Genomic DNA, 23,345 nt, shown 5'->3' with positions numbered 1-23,345 from the left:
GTGTTACTTATGTGATATTATAGTTAAAATATACCTCAGGTTGAGCAACAACAAATTAAGACCTAGAAAGTTGTACTTTGATTTTAGTCATCTTCATGTTCAATGTGAAGTGGTTGGAAGGGGGCTAGTTTGTTTTCTTTTGCTTTTAAATATATCAGTCAATGTTAAGGTCCTTTTCCCACCAATACTCTGGAAGTTTTCCTATCAGATCCAGGAACAACTTGAAGCACTCCCTCAATACTAAGGGATGAGGAAAGTGTGAGCAACCTACCCTTAGCTGCACGCTGTCACTGCAGGGTCACTCACATTGATGTGTGTATAAAGACCATTTGGGAGACTTCTATTACCCCTTTGCCCTCTTACTCCTTTCTTGCCCTTCTCCATATCTGGTCCCTGGGTGTTTCTGCAAACTGTAGAACTCTGTGTTTGTGGTCCTTTCACATCAAGTGGCCATCATCTGCTTGCACAACACCCACTTGTGCTTGCACAGCACTGCAAAGCAGTATCATCATCTGAAATCGCAGAGGAACATTAAACATCTCTTCTTCATCTCCCAGGCATACCAGAATACCTGCTACACACTTGTAATGTATAATTAGGTCACCTTTCAGCAGAAGTATACTCTGCTGCAGTAATGGAGAAGAGAAAGTAAAAACTTTGCCACTTCACAGTTGCTGGTGCCCGCATGCTGGACTAAGCTGACCCCTAAACTGCAATGTAAGCAACCTGTACTGGTGCCACTCTGGTACAGCAGACACATTATCACCCACTTTGTTGGATCATTCCCCACAAAATGTAGGTGTCCACTGCATGGCAAATTAAAATGTTGTGAACTTTTGCTTGGGTAGAAATTGTCATCTACAAATCAGCATATCAGCTAGATTTCACTACACAGGCTGCTTATTTATATTCTGCAAGTGCATAATCCCAGAAATACAACTGAAAATGAAGTTTATCCCAGACTTGTATCTTACTGCAATATTAAGGATGCAAGCATCAAAATTTTATCTGCTTAGATCATGCCATGATGCACACTGACTTTCATCAAATCAGTAATGTTGTCGACGGGAGGAAGACACAGACGCTCAATATGAGTGAACAGTGAACTTCAACTTTAATGGATAGCTCAGTCGCCTTTTATCTAGTTCGAACATAATCAACTCATACATATTGCAAAAACTAAGCTCAGCATTGGCTAACATTTCCCGCTCTTTTCAGTTTGTTCCTCCTTCTTTTAGCCACCGTCCCGCCTTAGGGACTTTCCCAATCGCTCAAGGGCATCGTGTCCTTGATCCTGATTGGCTCTCAGCCAGCTGCATACGTGCCAGACTCATGTGAGTTGAGTACGGTACTTCACTAGCCCATTGCCTCCTAACTGCCCAACATCAACATGTCCTATTTCACTTAACCATTCCTCCACAATTCCCCCGTTTTTATTTTGCGCTACAAATACCTTCTCTGTGAGTTGCTCTAGTTTCTTAGTTAGGCAGTTAAGGATTATACGTGCAGCAACTATAATCGATATAATTATAAGTAGAAAGCGAAGTCCCTCTTTAACTAAGAAAACCCATCCACCCATGTTCCCAAAAACAGATTTAAGCCAACCTTCAAACCAATTATCTTGTACTACAATTTTTTGTGTATGATCCCTTAACCATTTCAACTGGTCGTGAATTGACTAACCATGGTCAGAAAGATAAAAGCAGCACATTCCTTCTACATCTTCACACCCATGTCCCTGAGCCAGCAACAAGAAATCAATAGCGGCCCTATTTTGCAATACAGCATGTCTTAGACTCTCCATATCTTGTGACATTTCAGAAAGAACTTGTGTTGTTACATTTGATTGTTTAACAGCCCAACAAGCAAGCTTATTAGTCAAAGCGTGTGCAGTTCCCACACCAGGCACCAAAGAAGCAAAGAATCTTTCTGCTGGACCCCACAATTCTACATCATCATTACAGTCAGAACCCAAAGTTTTTAGTTCTCGTTTAATTCTTCTGCTCCTTGTCGAGTTCTGCCACGAGTGTAAATCTGGAGCGAAAAGTGTGAGTCGCCCTAGGTAACACGGTCCTCCAAAAGCATTGGCTGGTACTCCTTGCCATGCACGGTCTCCACAGATCAAAACCATGCCAGAGAGAAGCAGCACAGCCGCCGCTGCTTCCATGGTTACGTCAGACAGGCTGCAGGGTCCTGATGTCCGTCCCTCTGCTCTGTGCCGACTCGCCACACGGTGAACTCCAAGCGCAGCGCTGCTCGTGGCGGTGACTGAGGGGGGTGGGGAGGCTCCCATTGCCCCGTAGCCCCAAGGCAGCGTTATCATTCTCTCCGAAGGCGGCAGTGGGCAATGCCCAGCTCCAGCACTTCCCGGCAATCCCAGTCGCTCTGTAGCGGCAGCAGCGACTCTCTGCTCAGCCTGATGTGTAGCTAAAGCGCTAGTGACTGTTCTCCAAGGCTTCAATAAATTTTTTAGCAGACTTAATATCATTAATAACATCAAACAATTTGTCCCCAAATTTACGCCACTCTGCTTCTTCAAAAAACTGTATCAGGATTTGTAAAACAACCCTGCGCTACTGCACATGCTAACAACCCTGGTAATTCTTTTTTTTTTACAATCTATATCTAAAATGCTCCGCTTTTCTAAAAAGCATCTGAGCAAATTATACGCCGCTTGTCTTTCATACCTTTATATATACAGTTGCAGCCTTTGCAAAGACCTCGGTGGCGCTTTTCCGGCGGGACCCTTTATAGGCTCATCCCGGGTGCGGGGACTCCCTTCCACCTTCCGAGCTGCGGGTGCGGGGACTCCAAGTTTTCGTCCCTTTCACCTTTCAGACCTCGGCGACGCGTGACCGGCGGGATCCTCCCTTATTCCGTCGAACACGTGGCCCAGGATCACTGCCAGCAGTGTCCAAATCCCGTTCAGACCGGTCCCTGTTCGGGCGCCAATTTGTTGTCGACGGGAGGAAGACACAGACGCTCAATATGAGTGAACAGTGAACTTCAACTTTAATGGATAGCTCAGTCGCCTTTTATCTAGTTCGAACATAATCAACTCATACATATTGCAAAAACTAAGCTCAGCATTGGCTAACATTTCCCGCTCTTTTCAGTTTGTTCCTCCTTCTTTTAGCCACCGTCCCGCCTTAGGGACTTTCCCAATCGCTCAAGGGCATCGTGTCCTTGATCCTGATTGGCTCTCAGCCAGCTGCATACGTGCCAGACTCATGTGAGTTGAGTACGGTACTTCACTAGCCCATTGCCTCCTAACTGCCCAACATCAACATGTCCTATTTCACTTAACCATTCCTCCACACAGTAATTCACATATAAGTATAGCTACATGTGAATTTTTACAAGGGCAACATTACTTTTTATGGCAACTTTACTTTTATTGATGCACATTTGCTCCCTTACTTTCATGCAGATTTGGGCTCCAAATCTGAGTCATTAGCTTCTATCTATAGCTCTGATTCCCCAGGTCATCTTGTGGTACAAACTGTGCACCTCCAAAAAGGAACCAGAGGAACTTTGTCCTCCTGGAAAGCAGATCATTCTGTCTGTACTTAGATACATCACTTTCCTCCATTTCTGTGTTACTAGATTGATATATGCCGTGATGAATGGCAATTTTCTTAGCTAAAACCAAATACTCTACAGTGAGGAGACTGTTTAAATACTGCAAATATGATATGTATATACTTAAATATCCCAAGTCTGCAATTCCACCTCCAGTTGAAAGGCTCTAAAAGAACAATTTCAAACTGAACAAAGTTTACAGTGGCATTATCTTTCTTGATTTTGGACTCATTAAAAGGTAGGACCAGCATAACTTTATGTGTAGGATGGTTATCAGAAGTAAATCACTTAAGTTTTGCCTATTGCTACAAAGCATGGATCCTTTTTATTATTTAAAGCACATGTTCAATTAGAGCTTCATTGCAGTTAGTAGCATGATGTGTAAACTGATGAAGCCCCATAAAGCAGATGGTTAAGGCTCTGGACACAAATAAAAGAAAGAACATGTTACACTTCATTTTAAGTGGCAGTTCTTGTGTACTATAACTAAACGGTAAGGTACTGAATGCAATATAATGACTAATGTGGCAAATGCACTGCTGTGCAAATAAACTGTTATGAGTTTCACTTCATTTTAATTAGGCACTCAGTTCATATCCTTCCACACTTTGAATAGACCAAGCAAATAAAAACATGGCATAGTGCTTTGTACACAGTTTGTGTAATGCTCAGTATACAGCTTAGTTCCCCTGTATTTTTATAAGTGTATAAGCGGTCTGGTAATCATAGTACATGTATATTGATGATTTTCACCGGAAAAGGAAATTTATATTTTGTTGCTCAATAGAAATATCTATGAGAATGGAGCAGGTCACTAAATGACAGAACTCACACAAGACAGAGCAGCAGACACATCTTCTGTAAGTCATATATAATCTGAAAACCATGAATTGTTAGTAGATAGTCTTGGTTGGTATTACTGTAATCTGCAGGCCATGAAGTGCCAAATTAACACTTGCAGACTTTCCACTCCTTTGCAGTACAGAGGTCCAGATCATGTGGAGTGCAGACTCTTTTAAAAAGTGCATTTATGCTGCTTCTTCCAGTTGCTCACTACTTCAAACTGCACAGTGCTTCTGAGGTTACCACGTTTTTTCTGTACCAGGACACTTAGGCGATGGCAGTTTAGGCTTCACAGCCTTACCCGCAGCAAGACTCAGCTCCTTTTAGGCCAAAAGGAAAAAATCTTGAAAGCAGAAACATAGGGGGTAAACAGAAGCAACAGCTCTGAGTACAAAACTGACTTTTGCATAACACTGTATCACTTTTTAAGCAATTCTGCCCCAGTAATTTAACCCAACCATAACTGCAGCCCCAGTCCTAGCTTGAAAGTATTGTGTACAACACTGCTATCTATATATGCCATTTGTGACAGTGGGACCTATCCTTTAGGCAGTGGATCAATATCACACTTCATTTTACACAGACTGTTACTTGTACATTCGATGATCACAGCTTTTGGCCTGATCTGATCTCAAATGAACGACTGAGAATGTGAGAGATGCGAAATAGGCTCCATGTACCATTACCAGATAAAGCATTTTCAATCAGGTTCATGCAGCTACAATACGGTATTTATATCTAGCATTCAGGGATTTTGAATGTCTATTGTGGGTGCACTACTTGAAAGCAAAGAACCATGAACAACATGACAAGCCTGAGAATCTGCATTAAGTCTAATGATGGTCCTTAGCAAAGTGGATGGGAGGTATTTGTAAGCAATCAGTTAACAAAATTATCAGGAGGAACAACCACTCATTTTGCTGCCTCTGTGAAGATAATCTGCGGAAAAATGGTAAGATACACATAGAAGTACATATATAAATGTTATATCTATGTTTATGTGCATATATACATAATATAGTGTCTATGTGTGTGTGTTTATTGATATCAATACACACACACATATATATATGTATGTATGTCTGTACCTGTGACATTTTTAGTCCTTTGGGGTGTAACCTGTCATTAATCTTCATGTGACTATAAATATATATCCTCTCAATTTACCACATATATTTTACTTTCATTTTACTGCTGGAAACCCAGAGTTACACAGGTGATTCAATTCACCTCAATTTTGTCAAATCTCACTGAACCTGTGGGCTGAAACCATTGGTATCTATTTAAGCAAGTGCATTTTTCCTTTTTGACTCTCTAGGTAAAAGAAACAAGAACAGGCTGTTTGTTAGAGCTGGGAAAAACTTGGAAAGCATGGTAGGTGGAGATTTTTGTAAATGCCTTGTGTACAATGATTACTGGAGACTAGGAGATGTAAGGAACCTAGATGGAAGTCTTGAGAAAAGAGCTCAAGGAAGATACTTAAGGTTCAGGTGTGATATAGAATAGACACAAACTCTGAGTAACCTGGCCACCTTTCCTTATGGACCACTGTGTTCTAAGCCATTGGTGTCAGGGAAATACTTAATCATTTATGCCCAAGAGGAGAGAATTTTTTTTTTCCAGTTGTGTTCAAGCTATCAAGATTACTGGAAGCTATAGAGAAGACCTGACTGAAAGGTTCATTACCTATTCCATGTAGAGCAAATGCTTTTTATCTATTTGCAGGGTTAGCATTATGTGCAGACAGTATTATGACATCTAAGTAATGTTAATAAATTTCTGTGTTCTTAATCTTAAAACATTTCAATTCAATTGACTAGTTCATTTTAAATGGGGTCACCACTGCATTTTTTTCTGATGTGCAATGATTGGTAGATTTCCCTGTGGCAGTATTAAACCATAGTAGTGAAATAGAGTTCAAAATCCCCTGAAGTAAATGCATAGTGTTATTTTGACCCTCCGAATGGGGTCAAAATAGGACAAATTACACTTGCAAATAACCTCCTCTCAAGCCTGAGGTGTAGATGTGTAAACTCCACATATCAGGGGAAAAAAAAGGTTCCTAGTGCTACTAGAAGTCCAACGTACTTCATGAAGACCTAATATCAAAAAAACATTCTTCCAGGATGCTCTTGGCTTATTTTATGCTTCTGTCTTAACAACTTCCCCAAAATGGAGGGGGAGAGAAGAAATGGGAGCAGTTATCTTAGCCTGTTCTGCTGAAGGATCTGTGAATGAGTTATGGCCGTAGCAGCAGCAACTTCTCTATTATCGTTGTCCTGCAACTTTACTATTGTAATCCCTAAAAGACTTCCAAGAGTTATTATTTTGATCCTTGTGGCTAAGAACTGTTGACACAGAAAACTCTTGTCTGCTTGATTTTTTCTTCTTGCTTGCTGCAGGCTGTCACAGCATAGGGCATGTCCTTTCTGTGAGATGAAGGGAGAGTGAGCTGGCTCCTTTAGTGTGCAAGAGGGACCCTTTTATCATAAGAACATCCTGGAAGACTTCTTCAAAGTTCATACCGGCCATGAGAACCTCCCACATTGCTAACAGTTTGAACAACTTGCACTTGAAACACTTCTTTAGGTATATTGTCTGTATTCCCAGGCCTGCAGGACTGGAGGTGTCCATCAACCTAGTGTTTTCTACTCTAAATACTTATCTTTGCTCCTGAGAAGCTAGGAATGGGATGCAAGGATAAATACATTGTATGCTTGGGTCAATACATTGTTGCTTTGTCACCTGGGGAAATCAGAAGTAGTGTGGAGCATTGTGCTAGTGTGAGTGCTTTAAAATTGGTTGCAAATTACATGCTATCTGGTCTGCCAATTACCTGTTAAGACTTAATGGTCTTAACCTGTTCTTAGCTCACTTGAGTAGATGACAGCTATTCAAGTCCTTCCCGAGGCTAATTAGGAAAGCATAATTATTGATGTCTTTTTACTTCATCCAAAATGTCAGCTGTTCACATCTTCCTCTGGTAATCTGGAGACTTGATTTACTGTCTCTTCTTAGTAAGATCTGCCCTAACACTTGATCTCCCACCTGTAAACACTTCTCCTTTGGGATTCTAGCCTCTTCACCCTCTGGACTTTGCTTTGGCTGCTGAAGATTACAGAAATGGGAATCAGGTGTAGCAATTAAAGGTCCAACAAGAAGTCAAGATTGCTTCTCACAGCATAGTGAAAAAAAAACTAATACATTGGTCAAAGCACATAAATATTAAAGAACTAGAGAACTTTGATCAGCCATCACAGAAGGGGAAAAAAAAAAATCGTCTCCTTAAGATTTCCTGTCTGTACCTGTGCTACGAGTTTTCAAGCACATCTTTATAAAGAACTTGTTTCCCAAAGCAGGGTGCTGTTGTGTTAATTGGCACTGATATGTGAATTGGCTGCTGATACTGTTGGATGGGTGTGGCTTGAGGATTTTGAGCCTGCTAATATAATTTCATAAGAATGAAATTTGAGAAACAAATTTGGTATTGTAACACTTCCATGGGCTTTTAGATATTTGTGTTGCTCAACATTAGCAAGGAACTTCTTTTGCTATTTAGTCCACGTAGTTTTCAGCTGATAAAGTCACAACAGAACCCTTTTATCACAGCAGGAAACTTCCCTCTCCCCTCAGATTTCGAGCAATAACAATTCTGTGGGGTAATAATTATTCTGGATGCACTGTACCATGTAAATTAATCTGTTGCTTTGGTAGTACTACTCCAGAAGCAATGCTGATGGTGTATGCTCAGAATGAGCAAATTAATTAGCCAAACTGTGAAATCAAATAAATCTCACAGCAGTGACCTCTGTGTCACTGAATAAAGAAAGACATTAAGTTGATGTGTAGTTGCTTTAGTTGAAGTAAAACCAGAACTTGAAAGGGCTAAATGTTCTCATTATTCTGTCTTAAAATAGACGTTCAGGCTGGCAATACATTTCTGGCAAGGGGAGATTGATATTTGATGTCCATTTAGCTTTTTTGTCTGGATCTGCTGAGAACAGACCTAAAAAGCAAGTGCCACAAAACAGAATGCTTAATTGGGAAGCTGCATCAATGGTAAAATCAAAACCTATAGATTTCCTATTGATATCAGTTTGTGTTGCATAATCTCTACTGGACACAGGGGCTCACTGCAGCCATCATCTAATTTGGCTTTGTGTAGCATTTGGTCTCAGCTGCTGAAGTTGGAAATACCCTTCAGTGCTGATGCCTTCATCTTGTCCTCTCTGGGGGTGATTTTCCAGAAGCTCTGAGGAGCATTTGTGGTTTTGCATAACAGCAGTACTCCATCCTATCTTTCTATGCCGAAAAGTCTGATATTTGCAGCTTTTTACATAGCAAACAAAGAGGAATTTTATAATGATTTGCAGCATTAAGGTTATATAGCAGAGTATGTACTTGTGGGTGTTATCAGCCATGGTGTTCATGGGACAAATTTAGTGATGTTTTGAAAGTAATTAGATAACTCCATCTTGTGAGGCTTTCAAACTGGCAGCTATCCGTTATTGTAAGAAATACTTCACATGTGAAGAAAAAATAATACTGTTTTTACTGAATCTATCCAGAAAAGATTAGTGATAGATGCTAAAAATTCATTAGGTTATTCTCCCAGAATTTGACATTTGTCAATCAATAAGTGTGTAAGACATACTACTGGGGATGTACGTAACAAGGGCAAGTTTTGTGTGAGTCAGTGGCAGGAAGAGGTCTGGGTAATCTAAACCATATTAAGGTTTTTCATCTGTAATCAGTAAACAAGGATGAATATTTCATTCATCTATGGATGTGTTGGCTCTGTGGGGGTTAAAAACAAAAATCACTGCACAGACAGTAAAAAATATATATATGTACCTAATGCTGATGCTTACAAAATGGAAGAAGGGAGTCTTTTGGATACACTTCATTTTGTAGTGATTAATAGTAACATACTAAGTATTTTAACAGTCCTGTGTCTTTCAGAAGTGAATGCCCCAGTACGTGCAGCTGCTGGTTCCTGCTGTGCCTCAGGTAGTGCCAGTGCCAGGTGTAATCCAGTGGAGGATTCAGATGAAATGCAAAGACAAAGACCAATAGTGAACCCAGTGGGAGATCAGCACTCCATCCTCCATGTCCCATAAAGCTTGTAATATAGATTCTTTAAGGATGGAGGGCTTTTCTGTTAGAGGAACAATATTCCTTTTTAAGGAACTCAGTGATAACTTTCCTTCAGAAACTTAATTTACATTATGCTTTCAATAGAAAATAGCAAAACAACTTTCTTGTGAATGAAGCTTTCTTGGAATTTAACCCTCCTAAAGATGCCCTTTTCTCCAGTACCTCTGCTCTCACTCAGGCTTGCTCATGCTCAGGGCAGAGTCAGTTTTCATTGTAGGGTCAGCTCCAGTGCTACCACAAGTTATTTTGATATCCTCCTGGGTTATCCCTAGTAAGAACTGACACTCCTGCAGTATTCCCAAGGATGATCTGCAGATTTTCATAATACTTGTAAAGAATTTCAAAGGTAATCTCAAATTCCTGTGTAAAGAAGTTATGAGAACACATTCTCACTAAAGAGGAAGTGAATAATCCCATCCATTTATTGCTGATGCTGAGTAACCCGTCTAAGCTCCTCTCATTCCACTTTACCTAACCTCCACTGAAATCAAGAGAAAGGCTCCTACCCTGTTGAACAGACCCTGATCATGTATGCTGTCTCTCCAGTTGAAGGAGAAAGTGATGGTAACAGTACAAATATCTCCCATAAAATAATTGCTTGATACTGCAGTGGTTTCCCATTGATGTTTACTTTATTAATTCCCATTACAAACAACTTCCCCAGATGTTAGTTTCACATCTATCCAAAACACTCTTCAGAAGGTGGAATCTTTGGGATTTTTTCTTTCAGAAAAATTACTCTTAAAAGCTTTACAACTAATAAATTAAATTTCAGTATATTTGACTCAATTCTTCCTTTGACCATACTGATGTAAATTTATTGAACAATTTCTGATTTACATCAGTATAACCAAAGGGAAAACCACTCTTAAGGGTTCATCTGAAATTCAGGTTACAGGAGCAGGGTGGAGAATAGACTGATTGGGAGCTTGTGTTGAAATTTTGATGTGGAGGAGGGTAAAAATCTGGAAAAAAAAATCTTAGAACAATTTGCTAAATTTATTTTTTATTTCAGTTATACCAAATCACTTTAAAGTGATTAAAATTTTATTTGGAGTATTATGTTGATAAATTTTAGTCTTTCACAGTTTATGAATTATGGAATATTGTACATACCAATGCATTATTCAAACCAATATTTTAATATAAATGAATTGGAATAAATAAAAACAAAAGATTTTTACTTTCTTGCTAAAGGAATATTTTGACACTGCCAAAGCAAATCAAGAAATATTCCTGCTTGAAAACCTTCAAATCTCTCCCTTGCAACTGCTGCTAAACTGTATATTTCAACCCATATGTAATTCTTCAAAAAGCTGTAGACCAATTGTAATTTTAATGTTTCCTATTCAGAGTTAAAATATACTTCAAGTGCCACTCAGATTAGATAAATATACTATTGTTTACAGTTATGATAACCTTAAGATCCTGAAAATGCCTTTAAAAAGGCTAATTACATGCTTTTATTTGCTGTTAGTAAAAACAGAAGAATAACAACCCAACTCATTTCATCCCTACTGTGATTTCCTCTGGGCTAATTAAAGTGTACTCGACTGATATCTTAACTGTGAAGCTATAGGCAATCAAAATATTTAAAGGGACAAGCATCATGTTTGCTCTGTACTATCTTTAATGAGCTGTGCTGCTGAACAGGACTGGAGATGCATTAATGGGCACTAAAATCTGTGTCCCAAGGAGCCTGTGCTGGACTGTTGGGGCTGGAGTTAGATGATCCTTAAGGTCCCTTTCAACCTGAGCCATTCTATGACAGTTTTGCCCATACTTATGTCAAGGGCTCAGGTACCAAATGCTGGTTAGGGGTAATACCTAAGGTGGTCCTGCACCACGTACCTCCATTTCTCCTCCCACACCCTGTTCCTCCAGCCCTGGTACTCCTTGGGTATCTCTTGAAACCTCAAAACTCTCCTTGAAGCCATTCTACAGGTGTGTTAATGGGGTCAGTCAGCATCTGTGCTGTTTTTCTACACCAAGCCAGGGCAGAATCTTCTTTTGGGTAGTTGTGGAAGCAGTAAGAGAAGTAGAAGCTAAAGCCAGAGCTACTGGCATTGCCCAAGGGTGTTACTGCTGTGCAGGGACAAGCCAGGTGCTTGCAACTCCAGTCTGCCTCTGTCTACTGGAAATAGTGCTTGCTGCTAATCTTCCAACAAGAAGAGGTCTTGTTCTGTGTACAGCTATTGATATTTCTGCAGCTTAGGAAAAGGAACCTTCAAAACACTTCTATTCAAAGATCAAAATAGGTTTTACACACAAATCTATAGTACTAGCATATGTAAGTGCTTTGATGGAAATGGACGTGTCACTGAGGTCAGAAAAGGGTGATTAAACAAAAAAATCACCTTCTTATTGAACAATTCCTGCTTTATGCCTCAATGGCAAATGGACAGATTTTCATAAGTAATAGCTAGATTAATGCTTTTAAATGTCTAGCTAATGCATTGTGGAGCTGATGAAAGAATGAGCTCTTAAGAAAAGCTGATTCTTTACAAGCAGCTGCCATTGACTTTTTTGACATTGACATTTACATTTATAAGTGGCATGAATGGACTATTCTTCACCTATAAATGCATATATTTGTCTTTCCTTTTTCTAGATGCCACTGCTTGCTGATGAGTCTTCTATGCCAAGATACAGTGTATTAATTTTTACAACTGTTGAGGAAAAGAAATGCTAGAATGGAAATACAAAGTCCTCAGCCCTTCTCTCTTATATTATCATGCCGTAAAGCAATAAATAACAGTGATTCATTCAGACTATGTAAATCTCACCATTAAAGTACTCAGTAGGCTAAAGACACCATCAGTGGTCTCCTGTGGTTTTTGTTTTCTTTAAATGTTAATATTTAGCTCATCTTATTTTCTATCTACCCTAAACAGTAGTGTTCTTTCTTGCTACTCCTGAGGTAGAAATGGGCATAAGTCTTAATTTTTTGGGCATCCAGCCCACAGGGGATGCCTGAAGCCATGAGCAAAAACTGTTTTTGTTTGCTTTCAAGATGTGAATACTAATTATGTCCTAGCTTCAGTTGCAGCTTTTCTTATTCTTGAGAAATTAATCTCTCCTTCATCATGGACTTGGTCTACTGTGATTTTTCTCTTGATTTGTTCCTCCCAAATAATATTTTAATTTTAATAGAAAAGCATAATAATTTCCAGGATAAAACTTCTTTCTTGCAATGGGTTTTCTTTCCTTCTATTTTTTAAATACACTGTATTGTTCCTGTTAGGATGAACAATATTTTTTTTTTTTACATATTATGACCTGAAATTACTGGGATGAAAAAAGTACCAATACCAAGTCAAACTTTGCTATACTAATGAGATTTAAGTAGTGCCTATAAGATGTGATCCAACATTTAAGTGTTTAACCTGAAAAAAAATCAATTCCATCCATCATCCAAAGCATGCTTGATACTTTTATTCAAGCATTAAGTGAAAATAATTCTGCCTGCCTTTACCAGAAACCCCAGTCAGTGCCCCATATGTCAGTCAAGGTCTTGTTGTAACATTATCACTAAACAGAATGAAGAGCACCAGGGCTGCGCAGCAAAGTGAAATCTGAAGGGCCCTTTTCTGTTTAAAGTCCTAATTACAGAGGATTATGGTCATTTCTTACACTGAATATTATCTTAGACTATAAGAATTCATATCTAGTGAAGTTGACAGATGATAGGGCTTTATTAAACATCAGTTGAAGAATTGGAGTTGGCCTCAAAAAGATGATCCATTTTGTCTCTTGCTTTTTACCAGTATGTACTTTGACTCACAGAGAATTTCTGCAGTCATTTGCCTTGTCCTTGAACTTTCCATGTTTCATGTGCAGGAAGAGAGACATTACTAATAGGAAAAATTATCAGGTCGATCTTTTTAGTTTTTGTTTTGTGTTGATAGGAAGAGTACTAAATGTCCAAGGTAACTTGCCACTTCTCAAGGTAATGCATCAATTGTTTAACAATGAAAAGTACCATGAGATATATAGCAAAAGATGACTGGGAAAGCAAATCTGTCCTTGGCATGTATGTGCTCTCTTGCATGCTTTCCATCTACTTTAAACAAATGCTAGGAGCACAGAAAGACTGTTGAATTGGAGCTATACATTTTCAAGGATGAGTACAATATTATTAGAATAACAGACATGTGACTGACCCAGAAAATAGAACAGGGGATTTAAAATACTAGAATGTAGAATTTGCCAGAAGACTCAGCAAAATAAGGGAAGTGGTAACACTGATAAGGGATTATGCAGGATCTGTGAGGAGAAAAGATTGAATTTTGGTGGACACAGCAAAGTAATTTTGATAGAATGTCGAGGCAACCAAGTTCTACTAGTTTTTCTGTTTTTCCCTTTGATTTAAATTGTCCCTTGTGAATATTCTTTACAGCATATTAGATTAGAATCAATGAAAGAAGTGTCAGGTTTTCCCCTAAACGGCACAAAGTTACTTCAGTTGTAGTCTACAGTTAATCCTGGATCCATGCATTTGCAGTAAGATTTATGTGGTCTTGGGGCCATTCAAAATGATACCTTAAAACTCAGCCCAAAATTTCACTGTAGCCTAATTCTTCCTACCATTGATATCTCTGCCAGATAAAAAGGGAGCTTCTAGGAAGCAATTAAAACAATTTTATATTAGGGAATTAATAATAATTATGTAGGTGATTAGGCAATATCTAGCTCTTCTGTATGGCAGGCCTGCAGGTATCTATATGCCAGATACAATAATTACTTACTTGCAAATCTCATGGTTTATTCTGTTTGTTGCTTTAACCAATTAACCAACTGCTGTTGTTACTTCACCTGCATGGTGAATCGCGGAGTTTGACACTCCTGTGAAACCAGGAAATGTTACAACCACTGAAATATTAATTGGAAGAGGACTTGCTTCTTGAGAGTCTAGACAGTGTACAGGCAATCCAGCCTTGTAAATAAGGAAAAGGAAGACCTTCAAAACCAAACTCTGGTTTGGTATATGTGCACAGATCTTGTAACATGAAAACCCCTGTTATTTAAGTTTATTTTATATAAGTGTCAGCAAATAATCTATCCTGTTCAAGAAAATATCTGAAACAACTTGGAACATTTTTAAAAGTGTGCATATTATATTGAGGGTTGTAACAAGGAAAAAATTAGTACAACTCTGCAACTAGCTTAAAGGTTTGATATTGATATAAAAAAATGTTGTCAAAAATGTGTAAATGGTCATTAAATGTCAAAGATTTTTTTCTCATTAGACAAATGTTTCATTCTTCAGTTTTAAATAATATTTTATACACCAAACTATCATTTGAATTCAATGGAAAATTCCTTAATTTAAAGGGAATCATCTTTATTTTGATGGTCCATCAGTTTTAAGAGCCAAACAAGTCTTTTTCACTACAGATCCAGAACCATACAATAATTTATTTCATATGCTTTTACAGACATCAGATGAAATGTTGACCCTTTGAAATGAAAGTTTCTCATTGGCTTCAACATGTCCAGAACACAGTAGCACTAAACTAATGAATTACTTAAATTTTCAGGGAGTAATGTACATGACTAAAGTAGGGAAAAATAATGCACCTCACCACTGCTTCAGATTGTGCTTGCATAATCTATAATCCCTGTGCTAAAGAGGAGAATGAATAGACTGCTGGTAGTACTACTGCAGATAAAGTAGTACTTTATTTTTACTAAAGATATAATCTGTTATTCTAATAATATTGTACTCATCTTTGAAAATGTCTAAAAAATGTCATAATGTCATAAATGCAGGTCTACATGCAGATCTGCATGAATTCAAAATAACTGGAAACTGAGAATCCACTTTTTGTCAATAGAGTGAATTCCTATGCTTTCTACAACATTCAATGAAGCTATTCTTCATTCATCTTTACCAACAGTAGAGAGAGAGGAGTAAATGGTTAATGAAGTCCTCGTACAGATCTATTGCAATTTGAATTTCATCATTTTGTTGGAAAGATTAATATATATTTACTGAAATCATTTAAAAATCTGATGAAGAAAAGTCTATTCACTGCTTCCTCACTTTTTTAGTCAAATCTATCAGCTATTCAAAGTGATTTTATATCAAGTTTAATTAAAAGGCTTCACTTTCATTTGGAAAAGATTGGGTTGGTTTAATCAAAATAAATGGCTGGAGGATGACCACTCCTTTGGAAAGGCAGACTTTTATTATACACTTGAAAGAAAAGATTTTTGAATACTTTTTTTTTTTTTCTGCAAGGTGATATTGAATTAAATGTCTCCTTTTGAGTCAAAATAAACTGATTTCCAATTCATCCTTTCCAGCTGGATAGAACTTGGAAATATTGGTTCTTAGATTATTTTTTTTCCAAATAAAACTGTTGAAAATCATGTTTCTACACAATCCTTAGTTTTCATGAAGCAGTAGGGTTGGATGAAAGAATTTAATCCAAAATTCTAAAAAATAAAAAATAAATAAAAAATAAAAAAAAAAAAGAATGTATGTTTAAATGTGAAATGTAAGTCTAACATACCACTGAGACATACAAGGTGAAATTCATATCCTTATTCCACGGCAAAAATTCATTGGTGCAAAAAAGAGAAAAGCTTTATTATTGATGCTTTGAATCCAAGTTGAAGGTGTGTTCAGGCATATTTATGAGCAATTTATCTGTCCATTAAAAAAAAAAAAAAAAAAAAACATGGATACAACACTCAATTTTCATGGTAAGAGCTTAATTGGCTTTGAAAATAAAGTCTGTTGAGATTCTCCAAGCTAAGTAAACTCAGTTTAAAAGAAGAGTTAAAAATATTCTCATAGGGTAATATTCAGCTGATTTGTTAAGAAAATCTTTGCTATAAACAAATCACAACAAAAAATCTCTGAAGAACAGTTGTAGGGTTTGTTTTCACTATCAGAATTTGGAAACTTATCTGCTGTGAATGCTGGAAGTTTCCATGTTCGGCTGGGTGTGAACTGAGGTTCTTATGGAAGGCAAATGTCAATCTGCCAGACCAACTGCATAGACTTCTGTGAACTAATGCAGCTCCACCGTTTTTTACTGGGCTGAGAAGTGTGCAAATCACAGCACAATTACTGTTTTTTTTTTTTTTTTTTTTTTTTTTTGCATTATGGAGCCTTGCAGGAATCATCTCAGAACCTCCTATAAACACAAATGTGTGAGCACAGACTTGTACAGTTTGGTTAGTGACTCTTTCTAGTCATTCTGATAAAACACTGATAAGAAAGAGAAGCAAATCTAAGCCAAATTATTACAGCCAAAGCCAGAGCAGCTGTTGCATAAGAGGTTTCAATCATTGTTCATGTTGGGGCACTGATAAGCCACTCCAGCTAGCAGAAAGCTCTCTACAGGCTAGGGAGCATCCAAGGAAAGCTTATGATGTGCAGGGGCTTCACATGCTAAAAATTAAGAAACAAATTAATCCTTGCAAATTATCTCAAAATATGCTCTGAAGAATCAAAGTTCTGTAAAATACTCAGAGGAGACTCTTCCCTTGTACTATGGCAACTGCTGCAGCGGAGTTGGTTCTGTGCTAACCCACATCCCCCTCTGGGAGGTTAATAACAGGTTGGTTCATGCAAGCATCATCAAAACTGCCCTCCTGAGCTGGCTTGCCTGATATTGGGCAAAAAGTGTTCCACCAGCATGGGCAGAGCTGAGCATTGAGGATCCAGCATCATGCAACAAGATGCTCTTGGAGGTGAGGCTTGCAGGAGTTCTTTTTCCTGTGAAATGAAATGGTTTATGCTTCCCTTCTGTTTACAGGAGTAGTTGATTTTAAACAGAACCCCCCTTTCTCAAAGAATCTGCTAAATTAAGCCACTCTTCTCAGGTAATTGAAGATATCAGGAATTATGACTTTATTGAAACTAAATATGTGTTATTTTTCCCTGCTGATTTCAAGATACAAGCTGCTATAGCATTTCTAGGTGTTTATAATTATAATTTCCATTCCATATGGAACTTAATTGTAAATCTGCCAATGAATTTACTTTAGTGTTGAACTTGCCTGCCTGGATGAGTTTGAAATTTATTATTTCAATTTTATTCCCTATACTTGTTGTGGGAAATATTTTGTATCCTTTAGTGAAAGAACTCATATGGAATTTACAGCCCGTTCTTCATCAATAAATTCAGAAAAATCAAATTATTGTTAGGTGTAAAACTCCAAATACTATATTACTAGAGCACATCTTGAGACAAGGCATCATCTTATTTTATGAGATATAGTTCAATGCTAGAATGGTGTTAGAGCCCTGGATGCATGTCATTCGGAATGACTTTTTGATTGAAGGATTGGTGTGGAAAATAAGTCATTATTAGTGAATATTTTTACTAATATTAATTTGTTTCTGTTTGTTATTTTTGATACTTTCATTTTTGTTCTTTGCACTGGCTATTTTAATTTAGGATCCATATTTGAACATATTACTCATACTGATGAATAGTAGCTGCCTTGTGCAGCCTTGCTGTTTTCAGGAAGCTATTTTTGCAAATGAGCACTGACTCGTGCTGTTACAGGAATTACGCTTCTTGGCAAGCAGGGGGAGGTGGATGGTGTGTGCAGTCTGCAGGCTCCCCATTATACAAAGTATACATAAGCAACTGTGGGCTAGTCAGGTTTCTCATTAGGAAAATGGACAGGGTGAGAAATCATACTGTATTTACAACTGCCGTATTCCTCCATCACTTACCATCAACCACAATCACTCTGACTTAAGAGCCTTCCCTGGAAACAAGAACAGAGCGGGGCTAAATATTGTTCTGAAGCCATTTGGAAATAAATTACCAGAATCAAGGCATTTTACATAAAATATTGTAAGGACTATCTGATAAAATTAATAGCAGGATGGAAATTCAGGGTAGGCTAAACAAAATCAAAGCAATGGATGATTTATAACTTGTGGCCTGTCATATCCATACCGTATCTCACTAGCATAAACCTGTAGCTTAAAATGCTACAGGAATTCTAGCATGGGCTAAAAGTTACTGAAATAAAAATGTTCCCCAGTGGGTGTTGAGAAGGTCTAAAACTATTCAATCTAGCTGTAAATTAATGAAAAGAAAAGAACCATCGTGCTGGAGTACCCATTCCCTAAGGGAACCCAAAAAGAGTACAGTAGCCCTAATAGACTTAATGATAAATATTCAAGGCCAAAAGCAAATCATTTGTAAACTTTAGGATATAGAGTTGTACCCCTTCCACCCCCCAAGAAAAAAAGCTATCTTGTTGGGGCCAGAAATTGATGATTTATTAATTTGAGTTTCTGAAGTTTCCCAACATGAGGAGAGTGCTATATCTATTCATGAAACTCTGCAAAAGACTTGAGTCCAATATCAATCCTAAGGAGATTAAATACTTAAGCATTATACTGTCCTCTAAATTAAGGAAGTTGTATAAGCTTAATTTCCAGAGGATTCTAAATGTGATTAAACTGGATATGCCATGATTAAATATCTGCTGCTATCCATTTCTGGGTGGATTAACTCTGTTAAAATGAACTCCTCTGTAATATTTATTTCAGATAACTCCCTGGGAAATTTCTTATTCTGTGTTTCAGAATCTAGCACTTATTTTGGCAGTTTTGCACAGAAAATAAAAAGTCTGACTGAAAGCATAGATAGTACAAAAATCTACTGAAAGTCCATGGGTAGTCTTCAAATTTGTTAGTATCAACACTCTGGCAGCTGCATTAAATTATAGGAATTCTGGATTAGTGCTTTTGCACTTTCTGGAACGGAGGCTTCTCATGGTGCACCTCTGGAGGCTGCTGATCCTGGATTCTTCCCTGCCTCCATGCCACACGCAATACTTGTTCAAAACCAACTTATGGTACCTGTTCATGGAAACTCCTATTCCGCACTGTCACACTGAACTTCACTTCATGCTGACCTATGCGTTAAATTTAATGTGTGAGAAATCATAGAATGGTTTGGGTTGGAAGAAACCTCAAAGTACACCCAGTCCCAACCCCTTGCCATGGGCAGGGACACCTCCCACCAGACCAGGTGGCTCCAAGCCCCATCCAGCCTGGCCTTGGGCACTGCCAGGGATGGGGCATCCACAGCTTCTCTGTGAAACTTGTTCTAGTGCCTCACTACCCTTATAATAAGAATTTCTTCCTAATATCTAATCTAAATCTACCCTAGAAATATATATTTTCAATTGCACGTTCCATTGGCAGACCATACTTCTTACTCTTATGTTAGATACGGGATTTGTTGGTTGTGGGCTGAGGTGAAAGCCCTGCTGCTGGCAGCAATTACAAGAAGTGTGTACAGGCAAATAGAAAAGACTCAGAATAAGCTGTACTCAAACTTATAAAAATATGCTTAAAATTACATCAAGCTGAAGTAGCATCCATACACAGAATTTCAGAGGATTTGGATCCAACAAACATTTACGAAGTAAAATTACCTACCACAAAAATACTCCTGTACTTCCACACAGATCAATAAGGGTATAGCATAGGCTTTCTTGTCCCACTATTTCTCAGTACAGAGACATCAAGGAACCATTTACATTTTAAAAAAAAAAAAAAAAAAAAAAAAAAAAAAAAAAAAAACTTTAAAAGATATTAATGTATGCAATTTCTTATATACTCATTATCCATTTATTACGAGGTGAACCACTCTGAGTTCATTAGTATAAGCTGGCTAAACTATTGCTGAGGTTACTGTTGATGCTTTAAAGGTTTTTGTTGAGTTCATCCATTATTCTTATACTTTAGTACTTTATAAATGTAAGTTGTTCCCTCTGTAATAGTTACATTTCTTCTTTCTTTGACCTTATGTCTCTATGTATATATGCATGTATTTGGCTGGCTTGCTATCTCTGCTTTCAGCTAGCCTAATGGATAAATCACATACAGAGGAAAGGTTTTTAAGCCACTAGTTTTGTTCTTCCACTTAAAGCCAGTTCAATTCGAATAAGCGTCAAATCTACGTGACTGCATCTGCTTGTCAGGTAGGTGAATGTCTAAAATCCGTAACATGTGTATGAACACTTGAGACTGCAAAATCAGTAGTTTGGTCAATACCCCTTAAAAAACTTTCCCTGATACTGGGACTGTTCAGCAAAATTCTGGAAAATATAAAGAAAAAAATCAAAGACTGAAATGCTATTGCACTACATAATATCCTTCATTCTTCTGAATCCTGTCTTGCTGGGAGAAGATAGCTCAGAGAAATGCTATCTCAGTGGAGTGAAAGTAAATAACTCTTCCTTCTCCAAGTTTCTTACTCCAAATGCCAATGATCAGGTCAGCATAAGAAAACTGCCCCAAGCACCTGCTCATAGTGAATGAAAGGTCTGTCAACAACAAAGTTAGCACTATTCATGATCTCATTTTGGATGAAACACTAGACCTAGCCTGAAGCACAAGGACCTAGTTTAATGTCACCACTTCAGCTCAGTCCAGTATTACAAGTTTCTCAGTACAGTACAAAACAAGCCCTAAAGAAAAGAAGCGGCAGCAGCAATCTGTCAGATATTTACTGAGCGTTTCCTTAACTCACTCTCGCATTGCTATCCCCAGCACATGTCTGTAGGGATGTGGGCTTGGGCTCTGTCACACACTAGTAGAGAGGGCAGCCCTCATGGGCTTCTCTACACATCTGTCCTACAGAAGCGATTTCCTCTGGCTCACTGACATCCTTTGCATACTGACCACCCACTGATCTCTAAAAGAAATAGTGATATCAAGCTGGAAAAATTAAACTTTGTTCATTCTTGTTCTCTGTAGAAAAAGCCACTTTTCCTATGTGACATTGTAAACTCATATGTGCAAGATAATGAGCCAACCTGAGTACCTTATCATTCACATCTATTGCCAAAGGTTCAGCAAGCACACATACAAATATGTGTATTTCATGGTAATTCAATTGAAGTTAGAAGCTGAAAATGTTTTTTTTTTTTCTTTTTTTTTTTTTTTCTTTTTTTTTTCATGGAATATGTAGAGTCCTAAATAACCAAAAGAGAGATCAGGTTGATATGAGTAAACATGATTTTTCAGCCCTTTCGTAAGACAGCTGTCAAATGGCAAAAGGATCTATTGGCAATATGGCCACTGTTGAGGTAGCTACAATATTCCCCTCTCCCTATAATTTTCCTTTTCACCTGCCAAACCTATCCATTTATATGCTTATATCCTGTTATTATATAAAATCAGGATGACAAATTGTATGTCTGCAGCCCTCTTTGTTCCCATTCTACAGCCCAGTGAACGTTCCTGGTGTACATCAGTTTTATGTGAATGTAGGATGTTTGGGGTTTGTGAAAAATGTTGCTCTGCATGATTCATTTTACTGCAGCTAATGCCAGGAAAAAAAAAAAAAAAAAAAAAAAAAAAAAAAAAAAACTCCATTGAAAATAATAGCCTGCTTCTTGGACTTTGCACATATATTTCTTTTGTCTGGTTGTTCTTTTGTTTAAGCCACTATCCAGGTGGAATAATCAGGTCTCTACAAGCAGAAACCCATCAGCTATGGCATTATATATTACGGTTTCTAAGCATCACTCACACGTGTCAGTGTGAGAGGTTCCTGCTTTGTTTGTTTCCAGGTTTCTGAAGCTGCACCCACCAGCCAGCACAGCCCTGGCACCGAGTGGTGCCGCAGGGCTCCATCTCGGGGATGTGCATGGCCCCTTTGATTCATCCTCACTTGGTGCCGAGGCAGATGCTGACACTATCAGCATGTACTTACATACAGGAATAACTGTAAAAAAAAGCGGAGATGAAATCTTGGTTCCACTCGCATCAGGCATAAAACTCTCATTGACTCCGCTGGGGCCAGGTTTTTATTCCTGATATGAATTTTCTCTGTCAGACAATTTAAAGATGCTTTTATGAGGAAAGGAATCTCACCATCTAAAATACCATGTTTGCAATTCTGGAAATCTCTGACATATGTTTTAAGAGTGTGTCATATTTCCTACTGGGAAACTTTATGATGCCAGTAGCATTATGGGAAGATAGCTTCGCAAAGGCTGTGATAAAGAAGCGGAGATATTCAGTGATGGTGCTGGAGGTCATTTTAAAGTTACAACTTTTTCTTCTCTTTTTTTTTAATCAACTTCCTAACTTTCATGGTGTTGTTTAAAAAAAAAAAAAAAAACACCTTGCCAGTATTTTGCTGTGTATCTCTTTCATTCAGGTCCATTACTATTTCACATACTACTGAAAGAAACCATGTTCGCCTCTCTCATTTTTGTGAATTTCTTATTTATTCTATTTTATTTTTTCAATAACACACTAAGGGCCTGATACAAAAGCCTTTTAAATCAATAGGTGGATTTCCCTCAGGTTTCAGTGAAGCCTGAATCATTAATAGGACGAATATTTACTTTTTTTTTTGGCAGCAAGTACGACAAATGCTCATGCGTTCTCAAAGATTTAAGTCTCTAACTGAAAATAGCCCACTTCATGTTGCCTTTGTTTCTTCTGTGAAGCTACCTTGTCATGTACCAAGTGTGCAGTTATCAGCAAAATACCATGCATTATTTTGTGGTAACACAGCATATATCTTGTGTCACTGCTCTATGTGAGTTTAGCACAAAATATAACCCTATTAAAATTACAATGCATTTTTCACCTAGCTCAGTTCAAAGCACTCACAAGCTGCAAAGAATTTAATTAAAACACAATGATTTAATAGGCAGGTTCCATCTATTGTTTACTCAGGAGGTTGAGATTCTGTTTAAAATTAGGTCCCAAATTTAATTTAAGCTTCCACAAAACTTGCCATGGAAATGAG

The 23,345-nt window shown here is 37.9% G+C and overlaps 2 long non-coding RNA genes across 2 annotated transcripts in view; both read left to right on the top strand.

Moving 5' to 3' along the window:
* The first annotated feature begins 1,880 nt into the window (after positions 1-1,880).
* LOC311442368 lies at positions 1,881-2,720 on the top strand. Its single transcript, XR_014696585.1, has 2 exons — positions 1,881-2,233; positions 2,335-2,720. It is a non-coding gene; the product is annotated as an uncharacterized lncRNA (long non-coding RNA).
* A 3,032-nt stretch (positions 2,721-5,752) lies between these two features.
* The window catches only part of LOC311442302, a 39,173-nt gene continuing 21,580 nt past the window's right edge, over positions 5,753-23,345 (top strand). Inside the window, exon 1 of the long non-coding RNA XR_014696552.1 lies at positions 5,753-5,799. This is a non-coding gene — a long non-coding RNA (uncharacterized lncRNA). The remainder of the gene's footprint in view (positions 5,800-23,345) is intronic.

Source organism: Aythya ferina, assembly GCF_964211825.1.
Source record: "Aythya ferina genome assembly, chromosome: 10".
In the NCBI taxonomy this organism is placed as follows: domain Eukaryota; kingdom Metazoa; phylum Chordata; class Aves; order Anseriformes; family Anatidae; genus Aythya; species Aythya ferina.
This window is presented reverse-complemented; position numbering and strand designations above follow the sequence as displayed.